Genomic DNA, 19,459 nt, shown 5'->3' with positions numbered 1-19,459 from the left:
ACGTGGTTTGTTTCTTTTATAGGTGACGATAAGCCAACAGTGTGGGTGATAGGCCACTCGTACATATACTGGGCAGAAAAAAGGGCGACAGTCCGCCCAGGCGGGAGGAATATGGGGTTTCATGACACATATTTCAACTGGAGAGGTATTAGAGGCCTGCGATGGCCACAGGTACTAATGGAGGTAATCAACATAGGAAGAGAAGCAACAGGTCCGGTTATCTTAGTTATACACGCTGGGGGAAACGACTTCGGTCATTACAAGAGCGCAGAACTAATGGCAATAATGAAGCTAGACACTGAGTGCTTCAGAGCATTTTTTAGTAAACTAACTATAATATGGTCAGAGAGTTTGCCGAGAACGGTATGGCGAGGTGCGCGAGACAGTGCAGCCATCGAACGGACAAGGCGGCTAATAAATATTCGGATGGCAAGATTTTTAAAGGAAAGAGGTGGTGTAGTGATAAGACACCGAGAACTGGAAGGAGATAAAGCTGGCCTCATATGGCCCGACGGTGTTCATTTAACGGATATTGGACTGGACATATTCCTGTCAGGACTCCAGGACGGAGTGGAGCAAGCGTTAATGATGATGGGTGGGGGTCTGAGTCCTGCATACGAGTACGCAGGATCCTCCTTGGCCTGAAATAGAAAGGACATGTTGGAAAGTTACTCTTGTTGGCCAACTTGCCGGTGTGGAGACACAGGGCATGCTGCAACAAGAGGAATTATTTTTGGAAATAAAATGCCTTTCTAATGGAATGAGTTAAAGAGTTAATAAAGCTGTGACCGATCCTCACCCATCCAGTTGTAAGAGTTACATTATTGTATTGTTAAGGAAGGGGTGGCGGTAGGGGGGCTGAGCGTCGGGGTTTCGTTGGGGGTCCCCACAGTCTAATTTATTCACCTCGTATCACATCAGCTACATGTCAGGCAGGTCTTACAGATACACAAAGATAATACATTTCTCTGGTTTGACAAATAATTTATGTTCTCCATCAGGAGGTCCCTTTTTTGGGTTATTTCTTATCATTCACTGTTTTTGCATGGATCTGGCAAAAGTCCGGACGGTACTGGATTGGTATTATATTCAGGACTTAAAGGCATTACAAAGTTTTTTGGGTTTCGCCAGCTGCTACTGTAAGTTCATCAAAAACTTTTTGGTAGTGGCCAAACCTCTGATGGACGATTTTGCCAAATAATAAAATCTTAATTTTTTTTTTCTATTTTTCTTTCCAGTCTTGTAGCTAAACACAATCCAGCTAAGTTTTAAAATTGAAATGAAGTCCCTGTACCCCCCTCTCTAGGTGCTTCTGTACCAACTCCTCCCTGGTCCAGGACGGTCTCTGTATCACAGCCTCCATCAATAACCTATTGACACATGATTGTGGCAGCCCTCACGTGCTGGTATATCACGCTGCCAATAGAAATGGGAAGCGGCACAGAAATCACAAAATAAAGGCAGTGTTTGTGGTAATGCAAGAATCCAACAAGCAGAGTAGTCCACACGTCGTACAACAGCCCAACATGGATGATGAAAAGTAGTGACCAGCCCAGGGGATGGGGATGACTCGGTACCCGGGCCTTTGCCTGGCCTTGGGGATGTCGCGGTGGTCGGCTCCTGGGCCCATACCCTGGGGTCACTCTTTAAAAGGGTGGTTGTTTGTTCATTTTATGAAAGTTCGTGACGCCACCTGTGGTTTCTGATGATAATCACCAGCGCTGCGGCAGTCCACTGAGGCCGGTGATGAGGCAGCTCGATGGTATAGCTCCCCACAGGTGGATCTAGGCCTCAGGGCAGCGTATGCAAGGGGAATGCAGGACAGGCGAGACCCAGCCGGGTCAGAGCAAGAACGGGGACGGACACGGTAGTCACTTCAGTACCTTTTACTGATGGAAAGTCAGGCACATCCCGGAGCACTGTAGGGTGAAGGGTGCATATCAGGATCCTCCCCAATGAGCGGGTGTAGGGCCTCCTGTTTCTTGCCTCTGCGTAGTAAGTTTCTGACCTGCCTGGAGCTAGGCCTAACTTTGTCTCTGTCCTGCGCTGGCTGACCTTGTGGTAGGGCCTTTTCTTGGAGTACACGCTCCTCAGCTTGCGAGGCCTATGTGTCTCCTGGCTCTGTTACGTATCAGCACTCTAGCGATCCTGGGACCTGTAGTTCTCCAGGGATTCCGGTTATGCTTTACTGGGTCGTAGAGATCCCGGTAAGCTTCGGACCCAGTGTCCGGTAAATGCTTCAGGGTGAGCTAATTAAGCTCCTCTGCCCCCTATGTACTCACTCTCCACTCGCCTTCGGCCCCTCTCGGGGCCCTCACTAGGCTACACACACTGCAGCCGGGACACTGCTCTTCTTCGCCGCTCTCAGAGCGTCGGCACACTCCTAGCTCTCTATCCTGAGCTCTGTGAGTTCTAGTCTGGAATCACTCTACAGACTGTACTGAACTCTTTCTGCAGGAACTGCTAGGCTCTGGCTCGACTGCACTGAGTCCTTCTGTGTCTGAGCAGGAAACTGCTGAATCACTTTCTGGGCTGCCTGGCTCCACCTTCCCTTTATATATCCCTAACGGTCTCCCTCTGGTGGTCTGAGGTGGAAGGTGGAGGTGTGTGAATGCTTATGAGGGCCTCTTGTGGAGGAATCCATCAATGCACACTTCTAGGATCTGTGATACCAAGCGCAGCTGGGTGTCACCGCAGCGAACGTCGCGTCTTCAGGCGTCTGTGTAAGAACATCACATTTTTATTTTCCTCCCTGAATAAGCACCAAATGGAATAGCTGAATGCCAGGATACAGAGACCGGCGGGGGGCAGGGAGGCGCTGTCCGCTGGATTTTGTGCTGGTTTCACAAGCGGTCACCCTGCAGTTTTCTCTGAATTTGCTGTGGAGACTTTTCACAACACATCTAATAATTGTGAACCTTCCACCTCACATGTTTATTATCTTGTCAGCTGGGCGGGATGAAAGCCGGACAAGAATGATCCTTATTACATATAATGGCTGCACTGAGCGATGGGGAAAAGCCGCAGAGGACTGAGAGCAGAAGGGTAGAGGGGTTCCTCTTCCTCATAGGAGAAAGTCTACAGGGACCAGTACAGAAGCCGGTGCAGAAGGGGAGACAAGGGCTGAGCCACTTACACAGACAGAAAGCTGAGGAGAGGAGGACATGTTATTACTCCAGGATCCGCTCCATTCCTTCCCTATGTGGCATTCAAGCCCTGAGCTCGGCTTTTCTGGAGCCCCATAGAGAATGAATGGAGCTGCAGTTGAATCCTGACTTTCCACTCCTTCCCGATCAGACGATGGTTCGCAGCGGTCAGACCCCCACGATCAGTAAGTGATCACCGAGCCTGTGGATAAGTGATAACTTGTTTTCTTCAGACATCCCCTTTAAGCAATGGAGCATGCCAGCAGAGAAGGTGGGAGAAGGCGCTGGTTACAGGGGAGACTTTACCTCTGGAGGCCGCATATAGGATATGTGAGGGGCGGACACTTCCCGTATTCATCATTACTGAGCCCCCGCTCTGTACGGCTCTTATCTGAGCTGCAGGAGACGCAGCAGTTACTAATCAGCCGTTCTCCGTTCACTTGCAGCCGTCCGAGCTCTGCTGTGCCTGTTAGGGTTGAAGTGTAGCGCCCCGAGGGTTCGGCCGCTACAGGGGTATTGCACCTCTGCCAGAGGTGTGATATTCCACTCCCGGGTAAGGATGGAGTGTGGACCAGGGCTCAGTTAGCTGCATGCAGCACACACACCCCATTTCCGAGGGACAGCTCAACGGTGCTCCCACTAGACAGTAGTGCAGGCACGACCGATTATGTCCCTGCCTGGAGTGGGGAGGGCGGTGGAACACCCAGTGCTGTAGGGGCAGATAGGGGTTGGTTCCTGAGTGTAGGTAGGAGCCCACTGGTTGCTGGTCACCTGGGCTCATGGTTAGAGGGAGGTATAAAAGGTGGGCACCATCTTAGATCTAGGTTCTGTCCAGAGAGGAGAAGACAGGGAGTATAGGCTCTGTAGGAGCTCTACTCCAGGAGGGCCTAGTGAGAGGCCGAGGAGGAAGTGAAGGGGAGCTGTGGTGCCACCTGAGCCCAGCTCCATGAGAAGGGAGGAGAAGAAGGAACAGGAAAGACGGAGGAGAGACAGAGAAACAGAAGGGCTCAGGAACAAGAAGGTGGAAGGGACCCTAAGAACCCATGAGAATCCAGGGTGAAGGGTCAGGCAGATTAAGGGTACCGGATCCCAAGTTGGTGGAGGAGAAACAACCCTCAGCCAAAGACCGGTCGTCGTGATCATTTATTGGTGCGACACCTCATCAAACCTGCTAGGAAGGCACCATATAGGACAGTGGAGGACAGGGCCCACGTTTAACCGCACAAGTCCGCGGCAGCTGGACAGAAGTGGGTCACTGGTGAGGCAGGCCAGAGAAAGGAAAGAAGGGGGTCCTGTGCCATATTCCTGAGCTGCCTGGGAGTTGACCGAGCCCCTCACCTGGTGGACGCAGCACGGCTCGGGCGGTCACTACGTGCACAGAAGTGACCCGGAGTACCTGAACTGTGAGTAAAAGACATTGGACGTTGTTTGTGTGCTCTTTCGCTCCTCCAGCACTACCGGTACTGGGACTCTCACTACCATTACTCCCACCATCCACTACACTGCCCTGGGGCCGCACTCTTCCCGTGGGGAGTAACATCAGCTCCAGTGGACTGCCTTGCAGCAGCGGTTCCTAATAACCGCAATCCACGGGTGGCGTAGTCGGACATTATCTAAAGTACAGCAGCAGACTACCATTGGTCTGACCACCCTGAGCCGCGGGACCGGGCCGCCACTACTACTCCCAGAGTCTCCCTATTGCCCGGTTCCGCGTGCCCCACGGCCCAGGGGGCGAGTCAGAAGTTCGGGTCCTAGGAGGCATCGACTATGCAGCCTGCACAGCAGATCACAGCCCGGGCACCACGTCTCCGGGTAAATCTCCACCTTTTGAGTTACTTCTTGTGCAGCTGCCCCATGCAAGTTGCTCCGCTCTCCTCGGCCAGCTCCTGCTGAAGACTGAGCTCCTCTGCCCAATCTAGGAGCTCAATAGCCCTGATCACGTCAGTGGTAGCCCAGCGCTGCTGGATCAGATTTACAAATGGAAAACTAATCAGCCCTAGGCATTTCTAATATGTGCAGAGCAGGCGACATAAGTCTCACCGGCATCCTCATAGACCTTTGCTCAGCCGGGGTCTAATAGGAGCAGTAAGATGGCCGTCATGGGGTCTATTGTTAGATCTCGGCTGCCATAGAAACTCATCGGCACCATGATCGCGCCTCCCTCTCCTGTCTAAAGTGCCTAAATGCTGTGGAAGCCCCCTACTGTGTCATACAGTGGATTAAACTGCCAGGGTCAGGGTTGGCTCAACTGTCGGAGGCTGAGGCAGGAGCAGGAATGTGTTATACAGCCACAAAGTGTGTGTGTACACAGATATCTATCTCCTGAATGGAATTACTGCTAGATCTTCTGTACATAGAAATATGAGGTTCTTAGCACACATTTTGAGCAAATTGTGCGAGCCCATCTGCCAACGTCAAGGCGACCTCTTCAGATGGGTCCCTACACTAACACTACACTAACTTAGTAATTGGGACTAGTTTTTTTTATTGTTATTACCACCATTTTTACTATTTATTATTATTGCAATAATCCAATTAATTGTAACTGTTATAAAACTAATTAAAAAATTTAATTCAAATTTTTTTATTATTCTTGTGATTCTAATAATGGTATTACTAAAATCCCTATGCCTAAAGCTGTTGATCCAGAAGAAGGCAAAAACCCCAGGACACCTACCGCCAATTTGTGTCACGGGAAAAATTCCTTCTTGACCCCGGGAAAAGGCGATCAGTTCTAGGACCCTGGATCAAACCTAATAATGTTATTACAAGTTATATATTACACTAATTATTGTACTACTGGAGTTATTTTAATTTGTTTTTATAAATCTAACTATTTGATATGGTTATTATTAACATTGTGCTATCTTATTACAGTATTATTCTTCTTTCCTATCACTACTAATACTGCCCTATACCTACAGTGTTGATCCAGAAGAAGGCAGAAACCCCAGGACACCTTCAGCCAATTTGTGTCACAGGGAAAAATTTCCTTCTTGACCCTGAGAAAAGACGATCAGTCCTAGGACCCCGGATCAAACCTAATTATGTTACTAGTTATGTAATTACTATTACTGTACTAAATGTACTACTACAGTTGTTTTTAATATAGTTTTTTATATATTTTGTCTTATGTCCTGCTTTCTTATTAAAATACTACTCTAACTTTTCTATAACTATTTAATATTACAGTATTGATTGAACTACGTCTATAATTATTTTTATTTACTCTTTGTTCTTTCTATAGATATAACTAGTTTATATTTATTAATAATAATAACCTGATGTCTTATTACGGTATTATTCTTCTTTCCTATTGCTACTAATACTACCCTATACCTAGAGTGTTGATCCAAAAGAAGGCAAAAACCTCAGGACACCTTCAGCCAATTTGTGTCACAGCGGAAAAATTCCTTCTTGACCCCGAGAAAAGGCGATCAGTCCTAGAACCCTGGATCACACTGCTATTCTACCTACTACTATTACTATTGTTATTTTATTACTTTCTTACTATTATCACTAGTATTATTACTCAAATTACACTAATACTCATATACTACCACTATATAACTACTATCCTGCTATTATTACTTTGGTGGATTTATACTTACCAGCCGGTATTGCCGTATGATGTTATCGGCAGAGAGGTCCCAGTAGGATGGTCCACATGATGTTCCTCTTTCCTCTCAAATACCGGTTGATGTAATGGCGGACGTTGTTCTGGTTCTGCTTCTTCCTTTTTGTTGTAGGATCGATTGTTGTCTTTTCTGGCCTTTGGCCATCCCTTTCCCCCTAGGGATCTTAAGGTGCAGTTCTGTCCTCTTCGGTCTCCTCTTCGGTGGGACTCCTCTTCGGTGGGACTCCTCTTCGGTGGGTCTCCTCTTCGGTGGGACTCCTATTCGGTGGGTCTCCTCTTCGGTGGGACTCCTCTTCGGTGGGACTCCTCTTCGGTGGGTCTCCTCTTCGGTGGGTCTCCTCTTCGGTGGGACTCCTCTTCGGTCTCCTCTTCGGTGGGACTCCTCTTCGGTGGGTCTCCTCTTCGGTGGGACTCCTCTTCGGTGGGACTCCTCTTCGGTGGGTCTCCTCTTCGTTGGGTCTCCTCTTCGGTGGGACTCCTCTTCGGTCTCCTCTTCGGTGGGACTCCTCTTCGGTGGGTCTCCTCTTCGGTGGGACTCCTCTTCGGTGGGTCTCCTCTTCTGTGGGACTCCTCTTCGGTCTCCTCTTCGGTGGGTCTCCTCTTCGGTGGGACTCCTCTTCGGTGGGACTCCTCTTCAGTGGGTCTCCTCTTCGGTGGGACTCCTCTTCGGTCTCCTCTTCGGTGGGCCTCCTCTTCGGTCTCCTCTTCGGTGGGTCTCCTCTTCGGTGGGACTCCTCTTCGGTCTCCTCTTCGGTGGGTCTCCTCTTCGGTGGGACTCCTCTTCGGTGGGACTCCTCTTCAGTGGGACTCCTCTTTGGTGGGTCTCCTCTTCAGTCTCCTCTTCGGTGGGTCTCCTCTTCGGTGGGACTCCTCTTCGGTGGAACTCCTCTTCGGTGGGTCTCCTCTTCGGTGGGACTCCTCTTCGGTGGGTCTCCTCTTCGGTGGGTCTCCTCTTCGGTGGGTCTCCTCTTCGGTGGGACTCCTCTTCGGTGGGTCTCCTCTTCGGTGGGACTCCTCTTCGGTGGGACTCCTCTTCGGTGGGACTCCTCTTCGGTCTCCTCTTCGGTGGGTCTCCTCTTCGGTGGGACTCCTCTTCGGTCTCCTCTTCGGTGGGACTCCTCTTCGGTGGGACTCCTCTTCGGTGGGTCTCCTCTTCGGTGGGACTCCTCTTCGGTGGGTCTCCTCTTCGGTGGGACTCCTCTTCGGTTGGAATACTCTTCGGTGGGACTCCTCTTCGGTCTCCTCTTCGGTGGGACTCCTCTTCGGTGGGACTCCTCTTAGGTAGGTCTCCTCTTCGGTGGGTCTCCTCTTCGGTGGGACTCCTCTTCGGTGGGACTCCTCTTCGGTGGGTCTCCTCTTCGGTGGGACTTCTCTTCGGTCTCCTCTTCGGTGGGTCTCCTCTTCGGTGGGTCTCCTCTTCGGTGGGACTCCTCTTCGGTGGGACTCCTCTTCGGTGGGACTCCTCTTCGGTGGGTCTCCTCTTTGGTGGGTCTCCTCTTCGGTGGGACTCCTCTTCGGTGGGACTCCTCTTCGGTGGGTCTCCTCTTCGGTGGGTATCCTCTTCGGTGGGACTCCTCTTCGGTGGGACTCCTCTTCGGTGGGTCTCCTCTTCTGTGGGACTCCTCTTCGGTCTCCTCTTCGGTGGGTCTACTCTTCGGTGGGACTCCTCTTCGGTGGGACTCCTCTTCGGTGGGTCTCCTCTTCGGTGGGACTCCTCTTCGGTGGGACTCCTCTTCGGTCTCCTCTTCGGTGGGCCTCCTCTTCGGTCTCCTCTTTGGTGGGTCTCCTCTTCGGTGGGTCTCTTCTTCGGTGGGACTCCTCTTCGGTGGGACTCCCCTTCGGTGGGACTCCTCTTCGGTGGGTCTCCTCTTCAGTCTCCTCTTCGGTGGGTCTCCTCTTCGGTGGGTCTCCTCTTCGGTGGGACTCCTCTTCGGTGGGTCTCCTCTTCGGTGGGACACCTCTTCGGTGGGACTCCTCTTCGGTGGGTCTCCTCTTCGGTGGGTCTCCTCTTCGGTGGGACTCCTCTTCGGTGGGTCTCCTCTTCGGTGGGTCTCCTCTTCGGTGGGACTCCTCTTCGGTGGGTCTCCTCTTCGGTGGGTCTCCTCTTCGGTGGGACTCCTCTTCGGTGGGACTCCTCTTCGGTCTCCTCTTCGGTGGGTCTCCTCTTCGGTGGGACTCCTCTTCGGTCTCCTCTTCGGTGGGACTCCTCTTCGGTGGGACTCCTCTTCGGTGGGTCTCCTCTTCGGTGGGACTCCTCTTCGGTGGGTCTCCTCTTCGGTGGGACTTCTCTTCGGTGGGACTCCTCTTCGGTGGGACTCCTCTTCGGTCTCCTCTTCGGTGGGACTCCTCTTCGGTGGGACTCCTCTTAGGTGGGTCTCCTCTTCGGTGGGTCTCCTCTTCGGTGGGACTCCTCTTCGGTGGGACTCCTCTTCGGTGGGTCTCCTCTTCGGTGGGACTTCTCTTCGGTCTCCTCTTCGGTGGGTCTCCTCTTCGGTGGGACTCCTCTTCGGTGGGACTCCTCTTCGGTGGGACTCCTCTTCGGTGGGTCTCCTCTTCGGTGGGACTCCTCTTCGGTGGGACTCCTCTTCGGTGGGTCTCCTCTTTGGTGGGTCTCCTCTTCGGTGGGACTCCTCTTCGGTGGGACTCCTCTTCGGTGGGTCTCCTCTTCGGTGGGTATCCTCTTCGGTGGGACTCCTCTTCGGTGGGACTCCTCTTCGGTGGGTCTCCTCTTCTGTGGGACTCCTCTTCGGTCTCCTCTTCGGTGGGTCTCCTCTTCGGTGGGACTCCTCTTCGGTGGGACTCCTCTTCGGTGGGTCTCCTCTTCGGTGGGACTCCTCTTCGGTGGGACTCCTCTTCGGTCTCCTCTTCGGTGGGCCTCCTCTTCGGTCTCCTCTTCGGTGGGTCTCCTCTTCGGTGGGACTCCTCTTCGGTGGGACTCCCCTTCGGTGGGACTCCTCTTCGGTGGGTCTCCTCTTCAGTCTCCTCTTCGGTGGGTCTCCTCTTCGGTGGGTCTCCTCTTCGGTGGGACTCCTCTTCGGTGGGACTCCTCTTCGGTGGGTCTCCTCTTCGGTGGGACACCTCTTTGGTGGGTCTCCTCTTCGGTGGGTCTCCTCTTCGGTGGGACTCCTCTTCGGTGGGTCTCCTCTTCGGTGGGTCTCCTCTTCGGTGGGACTCCTCTTCGGTGGGTCTCCTCTTCGGTGGGTCTCCTCTTCGGTGGGACTCCTCTTCGGTGGGACTCCTCTTCGGTCTCCTCTTCGGTTGGTCTCCTCTTCGGTGGGTCTCCTCTTCGGTGGGTCTCCTCTTCGGTGGGTCTCCTCTTCGGTGGGACTCCTCTTCGGTGGGACTCCTCTTCGGTCTCCTCTTCGGTGGGTCTCCTCTTCGGTGGGACTCCTCTTCGGTCTCCTCTTCGGTGGGACTCCTCTTCGGTGGGTCTACTCTTCGGTGGGACTCCTCTTCGGTGGGTCTCCTCTTCGGTGGGACTCCTCTTCGGTGGGACTCCTCTTCGGTCTCCTCTTCGGTGGGACTCCTCTTCGGTGGGACTACTCTTCGGTGGGTCTCCTCTTCGGTGGGACTCCTCTTCGGTGGGACTCCTCTTCGGTGGGTCTCCTCTTCGGTGGGACTTCTCTTCGGTCTCCTCTTCGGTGGGTCTCCTCTTCGGTGGGTCTCCTCTTCGGTGGGACTCCTCTTCGGTGGGACTCCTCTTCGGTGGGACTCTTCTTCGGTGGGACTCCTCTTCGGTGCTTCTCCTCTTCGGTGGGACTCCTCTTCGGTGGGTCTCCTCTTCGGTGGGACTCCTCTTCGGTGGGACTCCTCTTCGGTGGGTCTCCTCTTTGGTGGGTCTCCTCTTCGGTGGGACTCCTCTTCGGTGGGACTCCTCTTCGGTGGGTCTCCTCTTCGGTGGGACTCCTCTTCGGTGGGACTCCTCTTCGGTGGGTCTCTTCTTCTGTGGGACTCCTCTTCGGTCTCCTCTTCGGTGGGACTCCTCTTCGGTGGGACTCCTCTTCGGTGGGACTCCTCTTCGGTGGGACTCCTCTTCGGTCTCCTCTTCAGTGGGCCTCCTCTTCGGTGGGTCTCCTCTTCGGTGGGACTCCTCTTCGGTGGGACTCCTCTTCGGTGGGACTCCTCTTCGGTGGGTCTCCTCTTCAGTCTCCTCTTCGGTGGGACTCCTCTTCGGTGGGACTCCTCTTCGGTGGGTCTCCTCTTCGGTGGGACTCCTCTTCGGTGGGACTCCTCTTCGGTGTGTCTCCTCTTCGGTGGGTCTCCTCTTCGGTGGGACTCCTCTTCGGTGGGACTCCTCTTCGGTCTCCTCTTCGGTGGGTCTCCTCTTCGGTGGGACTCCTCTTCGGTCTCCTCTTCGGTGGGACTCCTCTTCGGTGGGACTCCTCTTCGGTGGGTCTCCTCTTCGGTGGGACTCCTCTTCGGTGGGTCTCCTCTTCGGTGGGACTCCTCTTCGGTGGGACTCCTCTTCGGTCTCCTCTTCGGTGGGACTCCTCTTCGGTGGGACTCCTCTTCGGTGGGTCTCCTCTTCGGTGGGTCTCCTCTTCGGTGGGACTCCTCTTCGGTGGGTCTCCTCTTCGGTGGGACTTCTCTTCGGTCTCCTCTTCGGTGGGTCTCCTCTTCGGTGGGACTCCTCTTCGGTGGGACTCCTCTTCGGTGGGACTCTTCTTCGGTGGGACTCCTCTTCGGTGGGTCTCCTCTTCGGTGGGACTCCTCTTCGGTGGGACTCCTCTTCGGTGGGTCTCCTCTTCGGTGGGACTCCTCTTCGGTGGGTCTCCTCTTCGGTGGGACTCCTCTTCGTCTCTCTTCGGTGGGTCTCCTCTTCGGTGGGTCTCCTCTTCGGTGGGACTCCTCTTCGTTGGGTCTCCTCTTCGGTGGGTCTCCTCTTCGGTGGGACTCCTCTTCGGTGGGACTCCTCTTCGGTGGGACTCCTCTTCGGTCTCCTCTTCGGTGGGACTCCTCTTCGGTGGGTCTCCTCTTCGGTGGGACTCCTCTTCGGTGGGTCTCCTCTTCTGTGGGACTCCTCTTCGGTCTCCTCTTCGGTGGGTCTCCTCTTCGGTGGGTCTCCTCTTCGGTGGGACTCCTCTTCGGTGGGACTCCTCTTCGGTGGGTCTCCTCTTCGGTGGGTCTCCTCTTCGGTGGGACTCCTCTTCGGTGGGATTCCTCTTCGGTGGGTCTCCTCTTCGGTGGGACTTCTCTTCGGTCTCCTCTTCGGTGGGTCTCCTCTTCGGTGGGACTCCTCTTCGGTGGGTCTCCTCTTCGGTGGGACTCCTCTTCGGTGGGACTCCTCTTCGGTGGGACTTCTCTTCGGTGGGTCTCCTCTTCGGTGGGTTTTCTCTTTGGTGGGACTCCTCTTCGGTGGGTCTCCTCTTCGGTGGTCTCCTCTTCGGTGGGTTTCCTCTTCGGTGGGACTCCTCTTCGGTGGGACTCCTCTTCGGTGGGTCTCCTCTTCGGTGGGTCTCCTCTTCGGTGGGACTCCTCTTCGTCTCTCTTCGGTGTGTCTCCTCTTCGGTGGGACTCCTCTTTGGTGGGTCTCCTCTTCGGTGGGTCTCCTCTTCGGTGGGTCTCCTCTTCGGTGGGACTCCTCTTCGGTGGGACTCCTCTTTGGTGGAACTCCTCTTTGGTGGAACTCCTCTTTGGTGGGTCTCCTCTTTGGTGGGTCCCCTCTTCTCAGGAAACACAACCAGATATTAGGAGCAATGCTCAACTGACAGAGTGCCACTACTGACCACCGTGCTGCCCTCATCCCACTAAGTAAAAGTGTTTTTTCCTGTTTTACGCAGAATGCGGACTACTGTGCAGCAACCTATACTCCCGAGGGGCCGCAGGAAACTGGAGTGAATAATGCCCTCCTCTTCCTTTAAATTACGCTTATGCCATGTTCTTACTGGTGAGACGTAATAAATAGCATTAAAGCTGCAGTAATTTTTTTTTTATATACACTGCTCAAAAAAATAAAGGGAACACTTAAACAACAGAATATAACTCCAAGTAAATCAAACTTCTGTGAAATCAAACTGTCCACTTAGGAAACAACACTGATTGACAATCAATTTCACATGCTGTTGTGCAAATGGAATAGACAATAGATGGAAATTATTGGCAATTATCAAGACATCCTCAATAAAGGAGTGGTTCTGCAGGTGGGGATCACAGACCACATCTCAGTACCAGTGCTTTCTGGCTGATGTTTTGGTCACTTTTCAATGTTGGTTGTGCTTTCACACTCGTGGTAGCATGAGACGGACTCTACAACCCACAGAAGATGCTCAGGCTCGTGGTAGCATGAGACGGACTCTACAACCCACAGAAGATGCTCAGGTAGTGCAGGTCATCCAGGATGGCACATCTGTGAGATCTGTGGCAAGGAGGTTTGCTGTGTCTGTCAGCGTAGTGTCCAGAGGCTGGAGACGCTACCAGGAGACAGGCCAGTACACCAGGAGATGTGGAGGGGGCCGTAGGAGGGCAACAACCCAGCAGCAGGACCGCTACCTCCGCTTTTGTGCAAGAAGCAACAGGAGGAGCACTGCCAGAGCCCTGCAAAATGACCTCCAGCAGGCCACAAATGTGCATGTGTCTGCACAAACGGTTAGAATTGACTCCATGAGGGTGGTATGAGGGCCCGACATCCACAGATGGGGGTTGTGCTCACAGCCCAACACTGTGCAGGACGCTTGGCATTTGCCACAGAACACCAGAATTGGCAAAGTCGCCACTGGCTCCCTGTGCTCTTCACAGATGAAAGCAGGTTCACACTGAGCACATGTGACAGACGTGACGGAGTCTGGAGACACCGTGGAGAGTGATCTGCTGCCTGCAACATCCTTCAGCACGACCGGTTTGGCAGTGGGTCAGTAATGGTGTGGAGTGGCATTTCTTATATGGGCTGTAAAGAAGACCGTGATTTTGCTATATGGAGCATTACTGTGGTATCGCTGTATATAGCACAAGCAATCAGATAATGTATACAAATACAGTGAAAATTAAAAAAAAAGTGTAAAATATTAAAACCCCACACGTTCAACTCACCTCCCACTAAAAATAAAGATAATAAAAATATACACATTTGTGGTATGGTCTCTTTCAGAGAAATACAATCTATCCAAATATAAAAAAAAATAAACGATCAGTGAACACAGAAAAAAATTCAAAAAGCCAAAATTGCATTTTTTTCGTTCGCCACAATACTACAGAAAACCCTGTAAGAAGCGATGACCATGTCATATGTGTCCCAAAATGTTATCAATAAAGTCCTCTTGCCCTTCAAAAAATAAGCTCCACACAGCTCCATCAACCCGAAAAACGAAAATGTTACGGGTCTCAGAAAAAATGGTGACACCATAAAAAAAAGTTTTTTTCTTTTGCCAAAACTCTTGGAGAAGTTTGGTCTTGCTGTAATCACACTGAGGAGTAGGATCCTATTACCAGGTCATTTTTACCACACTATGTACGCCGTTAAAACCCTTCCCAGAAAAACAGGGTCAGGCTTTTTTGTTCCTCGCACTTTTACTGCACTTGGACTTTTTTTCCCGTTTTCTAGTACTATGTGGTAAATGAATGGTGTGATTTATAAGTACCGCTCATCCTGCAAAATAACAAGACCTCACACTATGTGGACAGACATGAAAAAGTTATAACCCTTGGAAAAAGCCAAGGAAAAAACAGAAAAAAAACATCAATTGGTTCTGTTGGGAAGGGGTAAAGCTGAAGAAACGCATGTAAGAGCAGAATATGGAGGAAGGTGAGATATCACAGGCTGGTGGATACTACCTGCTCCATCGCTGGCAGAGTAACCCATCCCCATGGAGGCCGCTGAGATCTTCTCTTGTAGAAACGGATCCAAAATCTATAAAACATGGGGAACAGTCAGCAGAGGGTTTGGTGATTGGCTCATATTGGCGATATACCCAGGGGCATTACTGGGCACAGGGAAGATTGGGAATGAATAGGATTGGCTGTTAGATATGTGATCTCTTCAATTAAAGGGGATGTCTAGTTGGAAGAAGTTCTCACTGATCTCTGGTAGGTGATGACTCTTAGATCGGTGGGTTTGGCCGCTATGACCCAATCAGCAGAACAGCACTTATAGATAGAAGTGAGCGAAGTGCAAATGTTCAACCGCCGGTCCGTTCATTCTCTATGGGGGGCGCTGTACTCAGCTTTCTCCTGCATAGAGAATGAATGGAGCGGTGGTCCGGGGAGGGTCTAGCAGGGATTAGTTGTGTTCCCAGCAGATCTAGAAGTTGTCACTTATCACGTGTTGGGGAATAATGACTTCTCCTCTGATAAATGTGCTGATTCCTGTCAGTTGTGGTCGCTGAGTGCGTGTGATGGGATGCGGCTCCGTCCGTTATATTATATCACGTCTTATACCTATAATCTCGCTGATCGCAGGTGTCTGTCTTCACACTCAGATGAGATGGAACAAACTGACCATATAGAACTTTTTTTTTTTCTTCAAATTCAAACCGAGCAATCCTATTGGCTGAGTATGAATGCAGTTACCATGGTGACTGAAGTAGCTGCAGATTTAAAGGGACAAGATACTAATATTGTACTAAAGTGTATTTTATTATATACTTCACATAACTGACTGGGTGCACCTTGGTGCTGGTGGGATGGCTTTTTTTTTTTAATCAATAAACATGTTTACTAAGTACCCTATATTATATATATTTCCTATTGCTTTTTACTTACTTATAGCAGGGTATATGTTCATATTGTTTCTATCCTAAGTTTGTCTATTTTCTAATAGATGGTGGCAAACTTCTTCCTCGCCTGTGAAGCACAGCTTTCAATTATTCCTGTCGTAAACCAGGTAAAAAGCTTCGAGCCGAGCACGATCAGACTCCTTCAGTCCCGCAGCAGGTAAATCTGTGACCATCGCCGGCACTCCTGCTGTTCCTAGTACCGATCCCTCTATGAGCGGCTGTGCAGTAATGAAGGCTGGATTCACCCCAAACTTGCTCGTCTTTTTTTTCGATTTCCAGTTCTGGTAATTAGTGATACACATGTGTATATCCAGTGGTCAACTCAAAACCTGTGTATGGAAAATCAATTGTTTGCTGTATGCATCTCATTTGCAGGATGCACACTATTCATTTCAATATGGAGCGGAGTAGGAGGAGACTTTCATTGCTGTCGCCCTTTACTTCCTCCCTGCTGATAGGAAATGCCATGCTGTTTGCTTGTGTCCTGTGATTACAGCAGCCTGCAACAGTTTTCAGCGTGCACTCCCCGGCTCAGGCATCAAGCAGTAAATGATAACATTAAAATGCTGCTACCCCTTTGTTAGTCACTTTTTTATCTTCTTCCCCTTCTACGAATGCTATAGTCCGTTATTCTAGAACTGCTCTGAAAATGGTTCTCTCTGGAGTGTTGGGATTTGGGTTTAGGGTGGGTTATGGGAATTGAAGTTCAGATACTTTGTTCATATTTTTACTATGGAATTACTATGTCATGTATGTTACTTGAAAGATGGAATATTTGTAGTTGGAGTTTTTCAATAAAAATGATTTGATTAAAAAAAATATGAAATTAAAATTCCTCTGTTCTTGAGAAAGCATAGGATTTTACTAAGAGGTAAATTGCACGTTCCTTGTTTTCCAGGCACTTTACATTTTTGCTAGTTTTGTACGATTACACAATCCCTTTTATAGGCCAGTGCCAGTTGTACATCTCTCCCTAAACTCTTGTTCACACTATATTTTAAGCCAGTTTTCTTATATGGTTTCTAGATGTTGTCCAGCTTTGATAAATAATTAGTATTTATACTTTTGCTTTTAGATAGACTTGAAGAATGCAGATCCGGAAAGGGTGGAGAAACAAATTGAGAAGATGTTTGACGTTCCCGCTAGTGACTGTATCCGGGTACGATGCGCTCCACATCAAAATCATTCCTGTAGGCAAATTTAACTCCGCTGTCTGTACTTTGTCTTTTTATTTTTTTCTACAAAATGTGGCTGGAAAAGGGGCAATGTAGCGAGGAATTGACATCAATTTTTGGTGTTAAAAAAACCCCCCAAAAAAAAACAACTTTTGTGATGCATCATTTTTGCGCAAAAATGTGCAGCTTCCTATTTTACAGCACTCTTGCAACTTTTAGAAATTGGGCTTGGTAAGCTACACAGGTCTAAGAACGACCCATTGGGGTTTTAGGTGTTAAAAAAATGATCATATGAAAGATTTTGTGATCTGCGTTTACATGATTGTAATAACAACATTAAAGCCCCATTCAGATGTACAGGTTTTATCCATGAGAAACTGAGCAGAATGATATATAGGTTTGTGGGAGAAGATTCAGTATAAATTGTAATTTATTCATTAGATTTGAGAGTCCTCAGTGGTTGATACCATCTTTTCCGTTAGCCATTAAAAGGTAACAAATTGCAAGCTTTCCAGACGACTCAGGCTTCTTCATCAGGCAGACCTGAGACCTGAGTATTCTGGAAAGCCTGAAATGTGTTACCTTTTAATGGCTAACGGAAAAGATGGTATCAACCACTGAGGACTCTCAAATCTAAATACTCTTCTATCTACTGGCTAATACGGTACAAAGATAGATGTTTTTCCTGTATCAATTTATTCAGTGGAATTCTGCTGTTTGTACAGATGAGTCCAGTGGGCGGTCCTACTAGTGATTGACAGCTATCTTTGCCTGCATGGTCATACAGGGAACTGTCAATCACTTAGTAGGACCGCCCACTGGACTAGTGTACATACGGCAGGACTTTTCACTGCATAAAATGCCAGTTTTGCTGACTCTCTTCCCACAGATATGTCTATCAGTCTGATCAACTTCTCTGCTCTACAACACCCCCTACAGATCTTATACCATTTCAGCATGACAGGTTCCTTTAATCACATGCAGATGACATAAGTAGCCATGTTCTGTGTGGCTTACGGAGGGGCTTGATTGCTTGTCAGCTTCAAACAGGTTTCATTTCTTCTGATTCGTTGTAGCCGAGTTCTAAACTGTATTAAGAAATTCATTTCTCTGTTTATTTCTATTAGATGTCGGGGAAGCTTGGAACAAATGTGGAAAGTGTTCTTCAAGAAGTTGTCAGGAGGCTTCCACCGTGAGTACGGACTAATGCGGCTCTATCCATCTTCTCTTTATTAAAGGGAACCTGTCACCTTGGAAAATGCTATGTACCTGCAGGTATAGGGTTAATCTGCAGATAAATATTGTTACAATGCTGCCCGGCCGCCTTATTGATAGTGTAGGTACCGGGAGAAAATTAACTTCTTTCCTCCCTGCAGCCGCCGGCCTTCACTCATTGTTGTGCACGGAGCGGCTACAGTCTTGGATCACAGCACCGCTCGCTATATCAGGGGCGACGGCTGTAAACCCGGCCCGGATTTTGATTGACAGCTTGCTCTGCACAGATGCGCTGCAGAACCACTTAGAATCTGAGTGAAGGAGTAGTATGTTCACAGATAGAGAATATGGCTCATCCACGTGCGGATCTGCTCCACATCCGATTACATATTTGTGGGAGAAACCCTAGTGGCAGCCTCATATTTCTGACATGGATCCTCTAGCACTATTTGTGCACCTGCGGCTCCCAGCATAACTTGATGAGAGACCGTCAGCCTGCTGGGACCTGTAGTTTCACTACAGCAGGAGTGTCACAAGCTGCGGACCTCTGCTCACTCCAGCACTGGTCGGCATTTTCAGCACGTGAACGTACGCTATGCTTTCTGGAGACACAAGGGTGTAGATAATTTTATCAAACCCTTGACTGTAAGATTGCTGAACCCTAAGTGGATTATATTGTTCCCACAGTTTCAGTTTTAGACCATTTAAGGGGAATTTAAAGGGTTCTGGCCACTGATTTTCCTTAAAGGGGATCAGTATCCCTGTATGTCTTTGTATATACTTGATAAAGACCTATAACAGGTCGAAACGTTATGTGATGGCGGAATAAACTTTGTCTTTTGGAATTCATCACCCCGGACTGAACGCGGTTTACTTACCTTCATCCCCCTTAACAGGATGTCTTATTTTTGTGTTTTAGTCCCAAGATTGAAAAGGGCAGCCCTCTTAAAGCCCTGCTGTTTGACTCCACGTTTGATCACTACAGAGGTGTCGTAGCAGCATCGCCCTGTGTGGAGGTGACGTGTGTAAAGGCAATAAAATCGTGTCTGCCCACTCTGGCAAGTGCTATGAAGTCAATGAGGTTGGCATACTGACCCCAGAGGAAGTGGCAGCCGAAAAACTACGTTTTTTTTTAATAATTTTATTAGCCTTTCCCTCTGTCTTCACCAATCAGCCCTCTGTATTGATGATCAGATCAAAGATGTAGACAGGGATTGTCTCACGCTGCATCTCCTTCCTGATTGTATCACTGAGAAGACAGAAGCTGCCCCATCCCATTCTCCAAGAAATGCAGAACCCAATGCATCTGCTGTCCGTGATCCGCTTATTGTCAGAGGACATCATTAGGGACTGCATTTTCTCATTGCTTAAGAAATTGTTATTTGCTGAATAATAAAACTGCAGCACCGCTCCATTTAAAGCAGTGTTTCCCAAACTCCAGTCCTCATGGCACCCAACAGGTCAGGTTTTCAGGATTTCCTCAGTATTACATGACGCGCCCCCTGGGCCAGTGTTGTTTGGGGGATACCCGGAGCCGGATCAGATGGGGGTTGTAGTCTCCGAGTGGCGGTGACCCGG

This window comes from Phyllobates terribilis, unplaced genomic scaffold, assembly GCF_046119375.1.
Source record: "Phyllobates terribilis strain yellow unplaced genomic scaffold, ASM4611937v1 Scaffold_150__1_contigs__length_4496277, whole genome shotgun sequence".
NCBI classification, from domain to species: domain Eukaryota; kingdom Metazoa; phylum Chordata; class Amphibia; order Anura; family Dendrobatidae; genus Phyllobates; species Phyllobates terribilis.
The sequence above is the reverse complement of the archived record's forward strand: the minus strand, read 5'-3'. Positions refer to the sequence as shown.